The following is an 18,513-nucleotide window of genomic DNA, read 5'->3' on the forward strand; positions in this document are numbered from 1 at the left end:
TAAAGTCGTCACGCAGAAGGGAAATAATAAAATAATAAAAATATTACGTAATAAAATAATTCTCACGACGTTTCGGCCACAACGCAAGCAGCCATCCTCAGGTGAAGAACAGGTCTGTCGGAAAGACAGCGTCTGAATGAGCACCACCAAGCTTGGCAGCGTATAAACTTAAATATATACTTAAATATACGCTGCCAAGCCTGGTGGTGTTCAGAAGAACAGGTCTGTCGGAAAGACAGCGTCTGAATGAGCACCACCAAGCTTGGCAGCGTATCTGTTGATATGCAAATTCCTTTGTCAAGGCGCCTTTCCCCCTCCAACCCAGCTTAAATATACGCTGCCAAGCATGGTGGTGCTCATTGAGACGCTGTCTTTCCGACAGACCTGTTCTTCTGAACACCACCAAGCTTGGCAGCGTATATTTAAGTATTTATTTAAGTATATATTTAAGTATATACGCTGCCAAGCATGGTGGTGTTCATTGAGACGCTGTCTTTCCGACAGACCTGTTCTTCACCTGAGGACGGCTGCTTGCGTTGTGGCCGAAACGTCGTGAGAATTGTATTTTGTTTCATTTTTATTATTTTATTATTTCCCTTTGTGAGAATTGTATTTTATTAAGTTTATTATTTCCCTCTGTGAGAATAATTTTTTCATGGTTTATTTTTATTATTTTATTATTTCCCTGTGAGAATTGTATTTTATTATGTTTCATTTTTATTATTTTATTATTTCCCTGTGAGAATTGTATTTTATTATGTTTCATTTTTATTATTTTATTATTTCCCTGTGAGAATTGTATTTTATTATGTTTCATTTTTATTATTTTATTATTTCCCTTCTACGTGGTGACTTTACCGAAAGAACCAAGAAGATGAATCCATGCTGCAGTCACGAAAGAAGCTTCAAATCCGAAAAAAAAGATGATGTTGATGATGTAGATGATGATGTTGATGATGATGTTAATGATGATGATGATGATGATGTGAATGACGCTCTCTTTCCGACATCCCTGTTCTCCACCTGAGGACGGCTGCTTGCGTTGTGGCCGAAACGTCGTGAGAATTGTATTTTATTTTATTGTTTTATTTTTATTATTTTATTACTTCCCTTCTACGTGGTGACTTTACCGAAAGAACCAAGAAGATGAATCCCTGCTGCAGTCACGAAAGCTTTACATCGAAAGACGTCGTAGATGTTCCACTGAAGCGTGATGAGAACGCCAAGGTACATGATGACGATGTGATGAAGCGGCGATGCCATCGCCATGACGATGTGTAGTAGTCATCGTCATGGTGATGGCATGAGGTTACCATGACGGTGATGATGATGTCATGATGTTGGCGATGATGTCATCATGATGGAGATGGCGTAATGATGTGGTGATGTCATCATTCGGACGGCGATGAAGATGCCATGATGTTGGCGATGATGTCATGATGTTGGCGATGATGTCACAATGATGATGTCATGATGTTGGCGATGATGTCGCCATGACGATGATGTCATGATGTTGGCGATGATGTCACCATGACGATGATGATGATGTCATGATGTGGCGATGATGTCACCATGACGATGATGATGTCATGATTAGGCGATGATGTCACCATGACGATGATGATGTCATGTTAGCGATGATGTCACCATGACGATGATGTCATGATGTTGGCAATGATGTCACTATGATGATATGATGTTGGCGATGTCACCATGACGATGATGATGTCATGATGATGTCATGATGTTGGCGATGATGTCACCATGGAGATGTCACGATGTTGGCAATGATGTCACCATGACGATGATGATGTCACGATGTTGGCTATGATGTCACCATGACGATGATGATGTCACGATGTTGGCGATGATGTCATGACGACGATGACGATGATGTCATGATGTTGACGCTAGCTCCAGCCGCCTCTTCAGTCGTCGTCGTCAGACTTTGACGACGAGGGAGTGCTCACTGCCTCCTCCTCCTCCTCCTCCTCCATCTCATCGTCGTCATCATCGTCAGAGCCCTGGAGAAAGTGGGAAGGACAACCACGCGGACGCACACACCTCACTCACCAACACACACTCACCAACACACACTCACCAACACACACTCACCAACACACACTCACCTCACTCACCAACACACACTCACCAACACACACTCACCAACACACACTCACCTCACTCACCAACACACACACTCACCTCACTAACCAACACACACACTCACCTCACTCACCTTACACACACTCACCTCACTCACCAACACACACACTCACCTCACTCACCAACACACACTCACCTCACTCACCAACACACACACTCACCTCACTCACCAACACACACTCACCTCACTCACCAACACACACTCACCTCACTCACCAACACACACACTCACCTCACTCACCAACACACACTCACCTCACTCACCAACACACACACTCACCTCACTCACCTTACACACACTCACCTCACTCACCAACACACACACTCACCTCACTCACCAACACACACTCACCTCACTAACCAACACACACACTCACCTCACTCACCTTACACACACTCACCTCACTCACCAACACACACTCACCTCACTCACCAACACACACTCACCTCACTCACCAACACACACTCACCTCACTCACCAACACACACTCACCTCACTAACCAACACACACACTCACCTCACTTCACTCACCAACACACACACTCACCTCACTCACCAACACACACTCACCTCACTCACCAACACACACTCACTCACTCACCAACCACACCCACTCACCAACACACCTCACTCACCAACACACACTCAACCTCACACACCAACACACACTCACCTCACTCACCAACACACACTCACCTCACTCACCAACACACACTCACCTCACTCACCAACACACACTCACCTCACTCACCAACACACACTCACCTCACTCACCAACACACTCACCTCACTCACCAACACACACTCACCTCACTCACCAACACACACTCACCTCACTCACCAACACACACTCACCTCACTCACCAACACACACTCACCTCACTCACCAACACACACTCACCTCACTCACCAACACACACTCACCTCACTCACCAACACACACTCACCTCACTCACCAACACACACTCACCTCACTCACCAACACACACCTCCTCTCACCACTCACCTCACTCACCACACACACTCACCTCACTCACCAACACACACTCACCTCACTCACCAACACACACTCACCTCAACACCACCACACACACACTCACCTCACTCACCAACACACACTCACCTCACTCACCAACACACACTCACCTCACTCACCAACACACACTCACCTCACTCACCAACACACACTCACCTCACTCACCAACACACACTCACCTCACTCACCAACACACACTCACCTCACTCACCAACACACACTCACCTCACTCACCAACACACACACTCACCTCACTCACCAACACACACTCACTCACCTCACTCACCAACACACACTCTCACCTCACTCACCAACACACACTCACCTCACTCACCACACACACTCACCTCACTCACCAACACACACTCACCTCACTCACCAACACACACTCACCTCACTCACCAACACACACTCACCTCACTCACCAACACACACTCACCTCACTCACCAACACACACTCACCTCACTCACCAACACACACTCACCTCACTCACCAACACACACTCACCTCACTCACCTCACTCACCTCACTCACCAACACACACTCACCTCACTCACCAACACACACTCACCTCACTCACCAACACTCACTCACCACACTCACCAACACACACACTCACCTCACTCACCAACACACACTCACCTCACTCACCAACACACACACTCACCTCACTCACCAACACACACTCACCTCACTCACCAACACACACACTCACCTCACTCACCAACACACACTCACCTCACTCACCAACACACACTCACCTCACTAACCAACACACTCACTCACCTCACTCACCAACACACACTCACCTCACTCACCAACACACACTCACCTCACTCACCAACACACACTCACCTCACTAACCAACACACACTCACCTCACTCACCAACACACACTCACCTCACTCACCAACACACACTCACCTCACTCACCAACACACACTCACCTCACTCACCAACACACTCACCTCACTCACCAACACACACACTCACCTCACTCACCAACACACACTCACCTCACTCACCAACACACACACTCACCTCACTCACCAACACACACTCACCTCACTAACCAACACACTCACCTCACTCACCAACACACACACTCACCTCACTCACCAACACACACTCACCTCACTCACCAACACACACTCACCTCACTAACCAACACCACTCACCTCACTCACCAACACTCACTCACCTCACTCACCAACACTCACTCACCTCACTCACCAACACACACTCACCTCACTCACCTCACTCACACATACACTCACTCACACACTCACCTCCACACTCACTCACCTACTCACTCACTCACACGCTCACTCACCATCTCACTCACCACCCCACTCACCCACTCACTCACACACTCACTCACACACTCACTCACTCACCCACTCACCACCACGCCTACTCACCCACCCACTCACTCACCACGCTCACTCACACACTCACTCACCTCACCCACTCACCCACCTCACTCACCTCCTCACTCACAAACTCACTCACTCACCTCACTCACCTCCCCACTCACCTCCCCACTCACTCACACACTCACCCACTCACCACCACGCCTACTCACCCACCCACTCACTCACCACACTCACTCACACACTCACTCACTCACCACCCCACTCACCACACTCACCACGCTCACTCACAAACTCACTCACTCACCTCACCCACTCACTCACCTCACTCACCTCCTCACTCACAAACTCACTCACTCACCTCACTCACCAACACACACTCACCTCACTCACTCACCTCCACACCTACTCACTCACCACGCTCACTCACTCACCTACTCACACACTCACTCACACACTCACTCACACACTCACTCACCACCCCAACCACCCACCCACTCACTCACGACGCTCACTCACACACTCACTCACCTCACTCACCTCCTCACTCACCTCCTCACTCACTCACCTCACCCACCTACTCACACACACACTCACCACGCTCACTCACCTCCTCACTCACTCACCTCACTCACCTCCTCACTCACACACTCACTCACACACTCACTCACTCACTCACACACCCACTCACCTCACTCACCTCCCCACTCACCTCCCCACTCACTCACACACTCACCCACTCACCACCACGCCTACTCACCCACCCACTCACCACGCTCACTCACACACTCACTCACCTCACCCACTCACTCACCACGCTCACTCACACACCCACTCACTCACTCACTCACACACCCACTCACACACTCACTCACTCACCTACTCACACACTCACTCACTCACCTCACTCACCTCCCCACTCACCTCCCCACTCACTCACACACTCACCCACTCACCACCACGCCTACTCACCCACCCACTCACTCACACACTCACCCACTCACTCACCACGCTCACTCACACACTCACTCACTCACACACCCACTCACACTCACTCACTCACTCACTCACACACTCACTCACCATCTCACTCACCACCCCACTCACCACCCCACTCACCCACTCACTCACTCACCCACTCACCACACTCACCACGCTCACTCACACACTCACTCACTCACCTCCCCACTCACCTCCCCACTCACCTCCCCACTCACTCACATACTCACCCACTCACCACCACGCCTACTCACCCACCCACTCACTCACACACTCACCCACTCACTCACCTCACTCACCTCCCCACTCACCCACACTCACCCACTCACCACCACGCCTACTCACCCACCCACTCACTCACCACGTTCACACACTCACTCACCTCACTCACCTCCTCACTCAGAAACTCACTCACTCACACACTCACCCACTCACACACTCACTCACTCAACTCCTCACTCACAAACTCACTCACTCACCATCTCACTCACCACCCCACTCACCCACTCACTCACCACGCTCACTCACACACTCACTCACCTCCTCACTCACACACTCACTCACTCACTCACCTCACTCACTCACTCACACACTCACTCACCCACTCACTCACCCACTCACTCACTCACCTCACCCACTCACTCACACACTCACCCACTCACACACTCACTCACTCAACTCCTCACTCACACACTCACTCACCATCTCACTCACCACCCCACTCACCCACTCACTCACCACGCTCACTCACACACTCACCCACTCACTCACTCACCTCCTCACTCACAAACTCACTCACTCACACACCCACCACTCACTCACCACGCTCACTCACAAACTCACTCACTCACTCACTCACACACTCACTCACCTCACTCACACACTCACCTACTCACTCACTCACACACTCACTCACCCACTCACTCACCCACTCACTCACTCACCTACTCACACACTCACACACTCACTCACTCACCTACTCACACACTCACACACTCACTCACTCACACACTCACACTCTCACACACCTCCTCACTCACCTACTCACTCACACACTCACTCACTCACCTCACTCACCCACTCACTCACACACTCACACACTCACTCACTCACACACTCACTCACCTCACTCACCCACTCACTCACACACTCACTCACCTCCTCACTCACGCACTCACTCACTCACACACTCACTCACCTCCTCACACACTCACTCACCTACTCACTCACTCACTCACACACTCACTCACTCACCCACTCACCACACTCACCACGCTCACTCACACACTCACTCACTCACCTCACCCACTCACTCACCTCACTCACCTCCCCACTCACTCACCCACTCACCTCCTCACTCACTCACACACTCACCACGCTCACTCACACACTCACTCACCTCCTCACTCACACACTCACTCACTCACCTCACTCACTCACACACTCACTCACACACTCACTCACTCACCCACTCACTCACACTCACTCACTCACACACTCACTCACTCACACACACTCACTCACACACTCACCCACTCACACACTCAGTCACACACTCACACACTCACTCACCCACCCACTCACTCACTCACCCACCCACTCACCTCCTCACTCACACACTCACTCACTCACCCACCCACTCACTCACCACCACTCACACACTCACCCACTCACACACTCACTCACTCAACTCCTCACTCACAAACTCACTCACTCACACACTCACTCATCATCTCACTCACCACCCACTCACCCACTCACTCACCACGCTCACTCACACACTCACTCACCTCCTCACTCACACACTCACTCACTCACCTCACTCACTCACTCACACACTCACTCACCCACTCACTCACCCACTCACTCACCCACTCACACTCACTCACACACTCACACACCCACTCACTCACTCACCCACCCACTCACACACTCACTCATACACTCACTCATACACTCACTCATACACTCACTCATACACTCACTCACTCACTCACCCACCCACTCACCTCCTCACTCACACACTCACTCACTCACCTCACCCACTCACTCACACACTCACCCACTCACACACTCACTCACTCAACTCCTCACTCACAAACTCACTCACTCACACACTCACTCATCATTTCACTCACCACCCCACTCACCCACTCACTCACCACGCTCACTCACCCACTCACTCACCTCACTCACCTCCTCACTCACAAACTCACTCACTCACACTCACTCACACACTCACCCACCCACTCACTCACCACGCTCACTCACAAACTCACTCACACACTCACTCACACACTCACTCACCATCTCACTCACCAACCCACCCACTCACTCACCAAGCTCACTCACCCACTCACTCACACACTCACTCACTCACTCACACACTCACTCACTCACCACTCACTCACCACTCACTCACTCACCACTCACTCACCTCCCCACACACTCACTCACCCACTCACCCACACACCACTCACCCACCCACCCACCCACTCACTCACTCACCCACCCACCCACCCACCCACTCACTCACCCACCCACCCACTCACTCACTCACACCACCCACCCACCCACTCACTCACCCACTCACCCACCCACCCACCCACTCACTCACTCACCCACCACCCACCCACCCACTCACCCACCCACCCACTCACTCACTCACTCACTCACCCACCCACCCACTCACTCACTCACTCACCCACTCACCCACCCACCCACCCACTCACTCACTCACCCACTCACCCACCCACCCACCCACCCACCCACTCACTCACTCACTCACCCACTCACCCACCCACCCACCCACTCACCTACTCACACACTCACTCACTCACCCACTCACCCACCCACCCACCCACCCACCCACTCACCCACCCACCCACCCACTCACTCACTCACCCACTCACCCACCCACCCACCCACCCACCCACCCACCCACCCACCCACTCACTCACCCACTCACCCACCCACCCACCCACCCACCCACTCACCCACCCACCCACCCACCCACTCACCCACCCACCCACCCACCCACCCACCCACTCACTCACCACTCACCCAACCCACCCACCCACCCACCTCACACACCCACCCACCCACCCACTCACCCACCCACCCACCCACCCACCCACTCACTCACTCACTCACCCACTCACTCACTCACCCACTCCACCCACCCACCCACCCACTCACCCACCCACCCACCCACCCACTCACTCACTCACCCACCCACCCACCCACCCACCCACCCACCCACTCACCCACCCACCCACCCACCCACTCACTCACTCACTCACCCACCCACCCACCCACCCACTCACTCACCCACCCACTCACTCACTCACCCACCACCCACCCACTCACTCACTCACCCACCCACTCACTCACTCACCCACTCACCCACCCACCCACTCACCCACCCACCCACCCACTCACTCACCCACCCACCCACCCACTCACTCACTCACTCACTCACCCACCCACTCACCCACCCACCCACCCACTCACTCACCCACCCACCCACTCACCCACCCACCCACCCACTCACTCACCCACTCACCCACCCACCCACCCACCCACTCACCCACCCACCCACCCACCCACTCACCCACCCACCCACTCACTCACCCACTCACTCACTCACCCACTCACCCACCCACCCACCCACTCACCCACCCACCCACCCACTCACTCACTCACCCACTCACCCACCACCCACCCACCCACTCACCCACCCACCCACCCACTCACTCACTCACCCACCCACCCACCCACCCACCCACTCACCCACCCACTCACCCACCCACTCACTCACTCACCCACCCACCCACCCACTCACTCACTCACCCACCCACTCACTCACTCACCCACTCACCCACCCACCCACTCACCCACCCACCCACCCACTCACTCACCCACCCACCCACCCACTCACTCACTCACTCACTCACCCACCCACCCACTCACCCACCCACCCACTCACTCACCCACCCACCCACCCACTCACTCACTCACTCACCCACCCACCCACTCACCCACCCACCCACCCACTCACTCACTCACCCACCCACTCACTCACTCACTCACCCACCCACCCACCCACTCACCCACCCACCCACCCACTCACTCACCCCACCCACCCACCCACTCACTCACTCACTCACCCACCCACCCACTCACCCACCCACCCACCCACTCACTCACTCACCCACCCACCCACCCACCCACCCACCCACTCACTCACCACTCACTCACCACTCACTCACCTCCCCACTCACTCACCTCACTACTGCCGGCCCCTTTATTTTTCTTCCCCCGCCGGCGTTGACGCTGGCGACGCTGGCGGCCTCTTCTTTGAATCCTTCTTCACTGCATCCTTCTTCTTTGAATCCTTCTTCACTGCGTCCTTCTTCACTGCATCCTTCTTCACTGCGTCCTTCTTTTTCGCCCGGCGCTCACCGTCACTATCATCACTATCACCATCGCCACCATCATCACCGCCACCATCACCGTCACTGCCGCTGCTGCTGCTGCTGCTGCTGCTGACGTATTCCTTGCTCTTGGCAACGATGGGCGACGCCGAGGAGGTGGACGCTGAGGTGGACTTGGGCCGGCGTGACGACGCGGGGTTCGCAGTCTTCCTGGTGGACGACGACGAGGGGGGAGTGGAGCTCTTCTCATTGCGGCTCAGCAGCTCCCTGAGCGGGGGGAGGGTGGGTGGGTGGGTGGGTGAGTGGGTGGGTGGGTGGGTGGGTGGGTGGGTGAGTGGGTGGGTGAGTGGGTGGATGGGTGGGTGGGTGGGTGGGTGAGTGGGTGAGTGGGTGGGTGGGTGGGTGAGTGAGTGGGTGGGTGGGTGGGTGAGTGGGTGGGTGAGTGGGTGGATGGGTGGGTGGGTGGGTGGGTGGGTGGGTGGGTGAGTGAGTGGGTGGGTGGGTGAGTGGGTGAGTGGGTGAGTGGGTGGGTGAGTGGGTGAGTGGGTGGGTGGGTGGGTGAGTGGGTGGGTGAGTGGGTGGGTGGGTGAGTGAGTGGGTGGGTGGGTGGGTGGGTGAGTGGGTGGGTGGGTGAGCGGGTGAGTGGGTGGGTGGGTGAGTGGGTGGATGGGTGGGTGGGTGGGTGGGTGAGTGAGTGAGTGGGTGGGTGGGTGAGTGGGTGAGTGGGTGAGTGAGTGGTGGGTGGGTGGGTGGGTGGGTGGGTGGGTGGGTGAGTGAGTGGGTGGGTGAGTGGGTGGGCGAGTGGGTGGGTGGGTGGGTGGGTGAGTGAGTGGGTGAGTGGGTGAGTGGGTGGGTGAGTGAGTGGGTGGGTGGGTGAGTGGGTGAGTGGGTGGGCGAGTGGGTGGGCGAGTGAGTGGGCGGGTGAGTGGGTGGGTGAGTGGGTGGGCGAGTGGGTGGGCGAGTGAGTGGGTGGGTGGGTGGGTGGTGTGGGTGAGTGGGTGGGTGAGTGGGTGGGTGAGTGGGTGGGTGAGTGGGTGAGTGGGTGGGTGAGTGGGTGGGTGAGTGGGTGAGTGGGTGAGTGGGTGGGTGAGTGGGTGAGTGAGTGAGTGGGTGAGCGGGTGGGTGGGTTGGGTGGGTGAGTGGGTGGGTGGGTGAGTGGGTGAGCGGGTGGGTGGGTGAGTGAGTGGGTGGGTGGGTGGGCGGGTGGGTGAGTGGGCGGGTGGGTGGGTGGGTGGGTGAGAGGGTGAGCGGGTGGGTGGGTGAGTGGGTGAGCGGGTGAGTGGGTGGGTGAGTGGGTGGGTGAGTGGGTGAGTGGGTGAGTGGGTGAGTGGGTGGGTGGGTGAGTGGGTGGGTGGGTGGGTGAGTGGGTGAGTGGGTGGGTGGGTGAGTGGGTGGGTGAGTGGGTGAGTGAGTGGGTGGGTGAGTGGGTGGGTGAGTGGGTGGGCGGGTGAGTGGGTGGGTGAGTGGGTGGGTGAGTGGGTGAGTGGGTGGGTGGGTGGGTGGGTGGGTGAGTGGGTGGGTGGGTGGGTGAGTGGGTGGGTGAGTGGGTGAGTGGGTGGGCGAGTGGGTGGGTGAGTGAGTGGGTGAGTGGGTGAGTGGGTGGGTGAGTGAGTGGGTGGGTGGGTGAGTGGGTGAGTGGGTGGGCGAGTGGGTGGGTGAGTGAGTGGGTGGGGTGAGTGGGTGGGTGAGTGGGTGGGCGAGTGGGTGGGGTGAGTGAGTGGGTGGGTGGGTGTGTGGGTGAGTGAGTGGGTGGGTGGTGGGTGAGTGGGTGGGTGAGTGGGTGGGTGAGTGGGTGAGTGGGTGGGTGAGTGGGTGGGTGGGTGGGTGGGTGAGTGGGTGGGTGAGTGGGTGGGTGGGTGAGTGAGTGGGTGGGTGAGTGGGTGAGTGGGTGGGTGGGTGAGCGAGTGGGTGAGCGGGTGAGTGGGTGAGTGGTTGAGCGGGTGGGTGGGTGAGTGGGTGGGTGAGTGGGTGGGTGGGTGAGTGGGTGGGTGGGTGAGTGGGTGAGCGGGTGGGTGGGTGGGTGGGTGAGTGAGTGGGTGGGTGGGCGGGTGGGTGAGTGGGTGGGTGAGTGGGCGGGTGGGTGGGTGGGTGAGTGGGTGGGTGGGTGAGCTGGTGGGTGGTGAGTGGGTGAGCGGGTGAGTGGGTGGGTGGGTGAGTGAGTGGGTGAGTGGGTGGGTGGGTGAGTGGGTGGGTGGGTGGGTGGGCGGGTGAGTGGGTGGGTGGGTGAGTGGGTGAGTGGGTGGGTGAGTGGGTGGGTGGGTGAGTGGGTGGGTGGGTGAGTGAGTGAGTGGGTGAGTGGGTGGGTGAGTGGGTGGGTGGGTGAGTGGGTGGGTGGGTGAGTGGGTGAGTGGGTGGGTGGTGGGTGAGTGGGTGGGTGGGTGAGTGGGTGGGTGGGTGAGTGGGTGAGTGGGTGAGTGGGTGGGTGGGTGGGTGGGTGGGTGGGTGAGTGGGTGGGTGGGTGAGTGGGTGGGTGGGTAGGTGAGTGGGGTGGGTGAGTGGGTGGGTGGGTAGGTGAGTGGGTGGGTGAGTGGGTGAGTGGGTGGGCGAGTGGGTGGGTGAGTGAGTGGGTGGGTGAGTGGGTGGGTGAGTGGGTGGGTGAGTGGGTGAGTGGGTGGGCGAGTGGGTGGGTGAGTGAGTGGGTGGGTGGGTGTGTGGGTGAGTGAGTGGGTGGGTGGGTGGGTGAGTGGGTGGGTGAGTGGGTGAGTGGGTGGGTGGGTGGGTGGGTGAGTGGGTGGGTGAGGTGGGTGGGTGGGTGAGTGAGGTGGGTGGGTGAGTGGGTGAGTGGGTGGGTGGGTGAGCGAGTGGGTGAGCGGGTGAGTGGGTGAGTGGTTGAGCGGGTGGGTGGGTGAGTGGGTGGGTGAGTGGGTGGGTGGTGAGTGGGTGGGTGGGTGAGTGGGTGAGCGGGTGGGTGGGTGGGTGGGGTGAGTGAGTGGGTGGGGTGGGCGGGTGGGTGAGTGGGTGGGTGAGTGGGCGGGTGGGGTGGGGTGGGTGAGTGGGTGGGTGGGTGAGCTGGTGGGGTGGGTGAGTGGGTGAGCGGGTGAGTGGGTGGGTGGGTGAGTGAGTGGGTGAGTGGGTGGGTGAGTGGGTGAGTGGGTGGGTGAGTGGGTGGGTGGGTGAGTGGGTGGGTGGGCGGGGTGAGTGGGTGGGTGAGTGGGTGAGTGGGTGGGTGAGTGGGTGGGTGAGTGGGTGGGTGGGTGAGTGAGTGAGTGAGTGAGTGAGTGGGTGGGTGAGTGGGTGGGTGGGTGAGTGGGTGGGTGGGTGAGTGGGTGAGTGGGTGGGTGGGTGGGTGAGTGGGTGGGTGGGTGAGTGGGTGGGTGAGTGGGTGAGTGGGTGAGTGGGTGGGTGGGTGGGGTGAGTGAGTGAGTGAGTGGGTGAGTGGGTGGGTGGGTGAGTGGGTGAGTGGGTGGGTGGGTGAGTGGGTGGGTGGGTGAGTGAGTGGGTGAGTGGGTGGGTGAGTGGGTGGGTGGGTGAGTGGGTGGGTGGGGTGAGTGGGTGAGTGGGTGGGTGGGTGAGTGGGTGGGTGGGGTGAGTGGGTGGGTGAGTGGGTGAGTGGGTGGGTGGGAGAGTGGGTGGGTGAGTGGGTGGGTGGGTGAGCGGGTGGGTGAGTGGGTGAGTGAGTGAGTGAGTGGGTGGGTGGGTGGGTGAGTGGGTGAGTGGGTGGGTGGGTGAGTGGGTGGGTGAGTGGGTGGGTGAGTGGGTGAGTGAGTGGGTGGGTGAGTGAGTGAGTGGGTGGGTGGGTGGGTGAGTGGGTGGGTGAGTGGGTGGGTGGGTGGGTGAGTGGGTGGGTGGGTGGGTGGGAGAGTGGGTGGGTGGGTGTGTGGGTGAGTGAGTGGGTGGGTGGGTGGGTGAGTGGGTGGGTGAGTGGGTGGGTGAGTGGGTGAGTGGGTGGGTGAGTGGGTGGGTGGGTGGGTGGGTGAGTGGGTGGGTGAGTGGGTGGGTGGGTGAGTGAGTGGGTGGGTGAGTGGGTGAGTGGGTGGGTGGGTGAGCGAGTGGGTGAGCGGGTGAGTGGGTGAGTGGTTGAGCGGGTGGGTGGGTGAGTGGGTGTGGGGTGAGTGGGTGGGTGGGTGAGTGGGTGGGTGGGTGAGTGGGTGAGCGGGTGGGTGGGTGGGTGGGTGGGTGAGTGAGTGGGTGGGTGGGCGGGTGGGTGAGTGGGTGGGTGAGTGGGCGGGTGGGTGGGTGGGTGAGTGGGTGGGTGGGTGAGCTGGTGGGTGGGTGAGTGGGTGAGCGGGTGAGTGGGTGGGTGGGTGAGTGAGTGAGTGGGTGAGTGGGTGGGTGAGTGGGTGGGTGGGGTGAGTGGGTGGGTGGGTGGGTGGGCGGGTGAGTGGGTGGGTGGGTGAGTGGGTGAGTGGGTGGGTGAGTGGGTGGGTGGGTGAGTGGGTGGGTGGGTGAGTGGGTGGGTGGGTGGGTGAGTGAGTGGGTGAGTGGGTGGGTGAGTGGGTGGGTGGGTGAGTGGGTGGGTGGGTGGGTGAGTGGGTGAGTGGGTGGGTGGGTGAGTGGGTGGGTGGGTGAGTGGGTGAGTGGGTGGGTGGGTGGGTGAGTGGGTGGGTGGGTGAGTGGGTGGGTGGGTAGGTGAGTGGGTGGGTGAGTGGGTGGGTGGGTGAGCGGGGTGGGGTGAGTGGGTGAGTGGGTGGGCGAGTGGGTGGGTGAGTGAGTGGGTGGGTGAGTGGTGGGTGAGTGGGTGAGTGGGTGGGCGAGTGGGTGGGTGAGTGAGTGGGTGGGTGGGTGTGTGGGTGAGTGAGTGGGTGGGTGGGTGGGTGAGTGGGTGGGTGAGTGGGTGAGTGGGTGGGTGAGTGGGTGGGTGGGTGGGTGGGTGGGTGAGTGGGTGGGTGAGTGGGTGGGTGGGTGAGTGAGTGGGTGGGTGAGTGGGTGAGTGGGTGGGTGGGTGAGCGAGTGGGTGAGCGGGTGAGTGGGTGAGTGGTTGAGCGGGTGGGTGGGTGAGTGGGTGGGTGAGTGGGTGGGTGGTGTGAGTGGGTGGGTGGGTGAGTGGGTGAGCGGGTGGGGTGGGTGGGTGGGTGAGTGAGTGGGTGGGTGGGCGGGTGGGTGAGTGGGTGGGGTGTATTTGTAGTGTTGGTAGAGTGAGTGAGTGGGTGGGTGGGTGAGCTGGTGGGTGGGTGAGTGGGTGAGCGGGTGAGTGGGTGGGTGGGTGAGTGAGTGGGTGAGTGGGTGGGTGAGTGGGTGAGTGGGTGGGTGAGTGGGTGGGTGGGTGAGTGGGTGGGTGGGCGGGTGAGTGGGTGGGTGGGTGAGTGGGGTGAGTGGGTGGGTGAGTGGGTGGGTGAGTGGGTGGGTGGGTGAGTGAGTGAGTGAGTGAGTGGGTGGGTGAGTGGGTGGGTGGGTGAGTGGGTGGGTGGGTGAGTGGGTGTGTGTGGTGGGTGGGTGGGTGAGTGGGTGGGTGGGTGAGTGGGTGGGTGGGGTGAGTGGGTGAGTGGGTGAGTGGGTGGGTGGGTGGGTGGGTGAGTGAGTGAGTGGGTGAGTGGGTGGGTGGGTGAGTGGGTGAGTGGGTGGGTGGGTGAGTGGGTGGGTGGGTGAGTGAGTGGGTGAGTGGGTGGGTGAGTGGGTGGGTGGGTGAGTGGGTGGGTGGGTGAGTGGGTGAGTGGGTGGGTGGGTGAGTGGGTGGGTGGGTGAGTGGGTGGGTGAGTGGGTGAGTGGGGTGGGTGGGAGAGTGGGTGGGTGAGTGGGTGGGTGGGTGAGTGGGTGGGTGGGTGGGTGAGCGGGTGGGTGAGTGGGTGGGTGAGTGGGTGGGTGAGTGGGTGAGTGAGCGGGTGGGTGAGCGGGTGAGTGGGTGGGTGGGTGAGTGGGTGGGTGGGTGAGTGGGTGGGTGGGTGGGTGAGCGGGTGGGTGAGTGGGTGGGTGAGTGGGTGGGTGAGTGGGTGGGTGGGTGAGCGGGTGAGTGGGCGGGGTGGGTGAGTGGGTGGGTGAGTGGGTGGGTGGGTGAGCGGGTGGGTGAGTGGGTGGGTGAGTGGGTGGGTGAGTGAGTGGGTGGGTGAGTGGGTGGGTGAGTGGGTGAGTGGGTGGGTGGGTGAGTGGGTGGGTGGGTGGGTGAGTGAGTGAGTGGGAGAGTGGGTGGGTGAGTGGGTGGGTGAGTGGGTGGGTGGGTGAGTGGGTGAGTGAGTGGGTGAGTGGATGGGTGAGTGGGTGGGTGGGTGGGTGAGTGGGTGAGTGGGTGGGTGAGTGGGTGGGTGAGTGGGTGGGTGAGTGGGTGGGTGAGTGGGTGGGTGAGTGGGTGGGTGAGTGGGGTGAGTGCGTGGGTGGGTGAGTGGGTGGGTGAGCGTGTGGGTGAGTGTGTGAGCGTGTGGGTGAGTGTGTGAGCGTGTGGGTGAGTGGGTGAGCGTGTGGGTGAGTGAGTGGGTGAGTGGGTGGGTGAGTGGGTGGGTGAGTGAGTGGGTGGGTGGGTGAGTGGGTGAGTGGGTGGGTGAGAGTGTGTGAGTGAGTGGGTGAGTGGGTGGGTGAGTGGGTGGGTGAGTGGGTGAGTGGGTGGGTGAGTGGGTGAGTGGGTGAGTGGATGGGTGAGTGAGTGGGTGGGTGGGTGAGTGGGTGGGTGAGTGTGTGGGTGAGTGGGTGGGTGAGTGGGTGGGTGAGCGAGTGGGTGAGTGTTAGCGTGTGGGTGAGCGGGTGAGCGTGTGGGGTGAGTGAGTGGGTGAGTGGGTGGGTGAGTGGGTGGGTGAGTGAGTGGGTGGGTGAGTGGGTGGGGTGAGTGGGTGGGTGGGTGAGTGGGTGAGTGGGTGGGTGAGTGGGTGAGTGGGTGGGTGGGTGGGTGAGTGGGTGGGTGAGTGGGTGGGTGAGTGGGTGGGTGGGGTGGGTGGGTGGGTGAGTGGGTGGGTGGGTGGGTGGGTGGGTGAGTGGGTGGGTGGGTGGGTGGGTGGGTGAGCGGGTGAGTGAGTGGGCGGGTGAGCGGGTGAGTGGGTGGGTGGGTGGGCGGGTGAGTGGGGTGGGTGGGTGGGCGGGTGAGTGGGTGGGTGGTGAGGGTGGGTGAGTGGGTGGGTGAGTGGGTGGTTGAGTGGGTGGGTGGGTGAGTGGGTGGGTGGGTGAGTGGGGTGAGTGGGTGGGTGGGTGAGTGGGTGGGTGGGTGAGTGGGTGAGTGGGTGGGTGGGTGAGTGGGTGGGTGAGTGGGTGGGTGAGTGGGTGGGTGGGTGGGAGAGTGGGTGGGTGAGTGGGTGGGTGAGCGTGTGGGGTGAGTGGGTGGGTGAGTGGGTGAGTGGGTGAGTGAGTGGGTGGGTGGGTGGGTGAGTGGGTGGGTGAGCGGGTGGGTGGGTGAGCGAGTGGGTGGGTGGGTGGGTGGGCGAGTGGGTGGGTGGGTGGGTGAGTGGTGGGTGGGTGGGTGGGTGGGTGAGTGGGTGGGTGGGTGAGTGGGTGGGTGGGTAGGTGAGTGGGTGGGTGAGTGGGTGGGTGAGTGGGTGGGTGGGTGAGCGGGTGGGTGAGCGGGTGGGTGAGTGAGTGAGTGAGTGGGTGGGTGGGTGGGTGAGTGGGTGAGTGGGTGAGTGGGTGGGTGAGTGGGTGGGTGAGTGGGTGAGTGGGTGGGTAGGTGGGTGAGTGGGTGGGTGGGAGAGTGGGTGGGTGAGTGGGTGAGTGGGTGAGTGGGTGAGTGAGTGGGTGGGTGAGCGGGTGGGTGAGCGGGTGGGTGAGTGGGTGAGTGAGCGGGTGGGTGAGCGGGTGAGTGGGTGGGTGGGTGAGTGGGTGGGTGGGTGAGTGGGTGGGTGGGTGGGTGAGTGGGTGGGTGGGTGGGTGGGTGAGCGGGTGGGTGAGTGGGTGGGTGAGTGGGTGGGTGAGCGGGTGAGTGGGTGAGTGGGTGGGTGAGTGGGTGGGTGGGTGAGCGGTGGGTGAGTGGGTGGGTGAGTGGGTGGGTGAGTGAGTGGGTGGGTGAGTGGGTGAGTGAGTGGGTGAGTGGGTGGGTGAGTGGGTGGGTGAGTGGGTGGGTGGGTGAGTGGGTGAGTGGGTGGGTGGGTGAGTGGGTGGGTGGGTGGGTGAGTGAGTGGGAGAGTGGGTGGGTGAGTGGGTGGGTGGGTGAGTGGGTGGGTGGGTGAGTGGGGTGAGTGGGTGGGTGGGTGGGTGGTGTGAGTGGGGTGAGTGGGTGGGTGAGTGAGTGGGTGGGTGAGTGGGTGGGTGAGTGTGTGGGTGAGTGGGTGGGTGAGTGGGTGGGTGAGTGGGTGAGTGCGTGGGTGAGTGGGTGGGTGAGCGTGTGGGTGAGTGTGTGAGCGTGTGGTGTGAGTGGGGTGAGCGTGTGGGTGAGTGAGTGAGTGGGTGAGCGTGTGGGTGAGTGAGTGAGTGGGTGAGTGGTGGTGAGTGGGTGGGTGAGTGAGTGGGTGGGTGAGTGGGTGAGTGGGTGGGTGAGTGAGTGTGTGAGTGAGTGGGTGAGTGGGGTGGGTGAGTGGGTGAGTGAGTGGGTGAGTGGGTGAGTGGATGGGTGAGTGAGTGGGTGGGTGGGTGAGTGGGTGGGTGAGTGTGTGGGTGAGTGGGTGGGTGAGTGGGTGGGTGAGCGTGTGGGTGAGTGTTAGCGTGTGGGTGAG

At 59.7% G+C, this 18,513-nt stretch overlaps 1 long non-coding RNA gene across 1 annotated transcript in view; it reads right to left on the minus strand.

The window, feature by feature from the left end:
* Nucleotides 1-659: 659 nt before the first annotated feature.
* LOC144953050 (uncharacterized) overlaps nucleotides 660-18,513 on the minus strand; it is a 21,136-nt gene continuing 3,282 nt past the window's right edge. Inside the window, exons 2-3 of the long non-coding RNA XR_013640749.1 lie at nucleotides 9,864-10,279; nucleotides 660-2,024 (exon numbers count right to left, since the gene is read on the minus strand). This is a non-coding gene — a long non-coding RNA (uncharacterized LOC144953050). The remainder of the gene's footprint in view (nucleotides 2,025-9,863; nucleotides 10,280-18,513) is intronic.

This window comes from Lampetra fluviatilis, chromosome 71 (assembly GCF_964198595.1).
Source record: "Lampetra fluviatilis chromosome 71, kcLamFluv1.1, whole genome shotgun sequence".
In the NCBI taxonomy this organism is placed as follows: Eukaryota; Metazoa; Chordata; class Hyperoartia; order Petromyzontiformes; family Petromyzontidae; genus Lampetra; species Lampetra fluviatilis.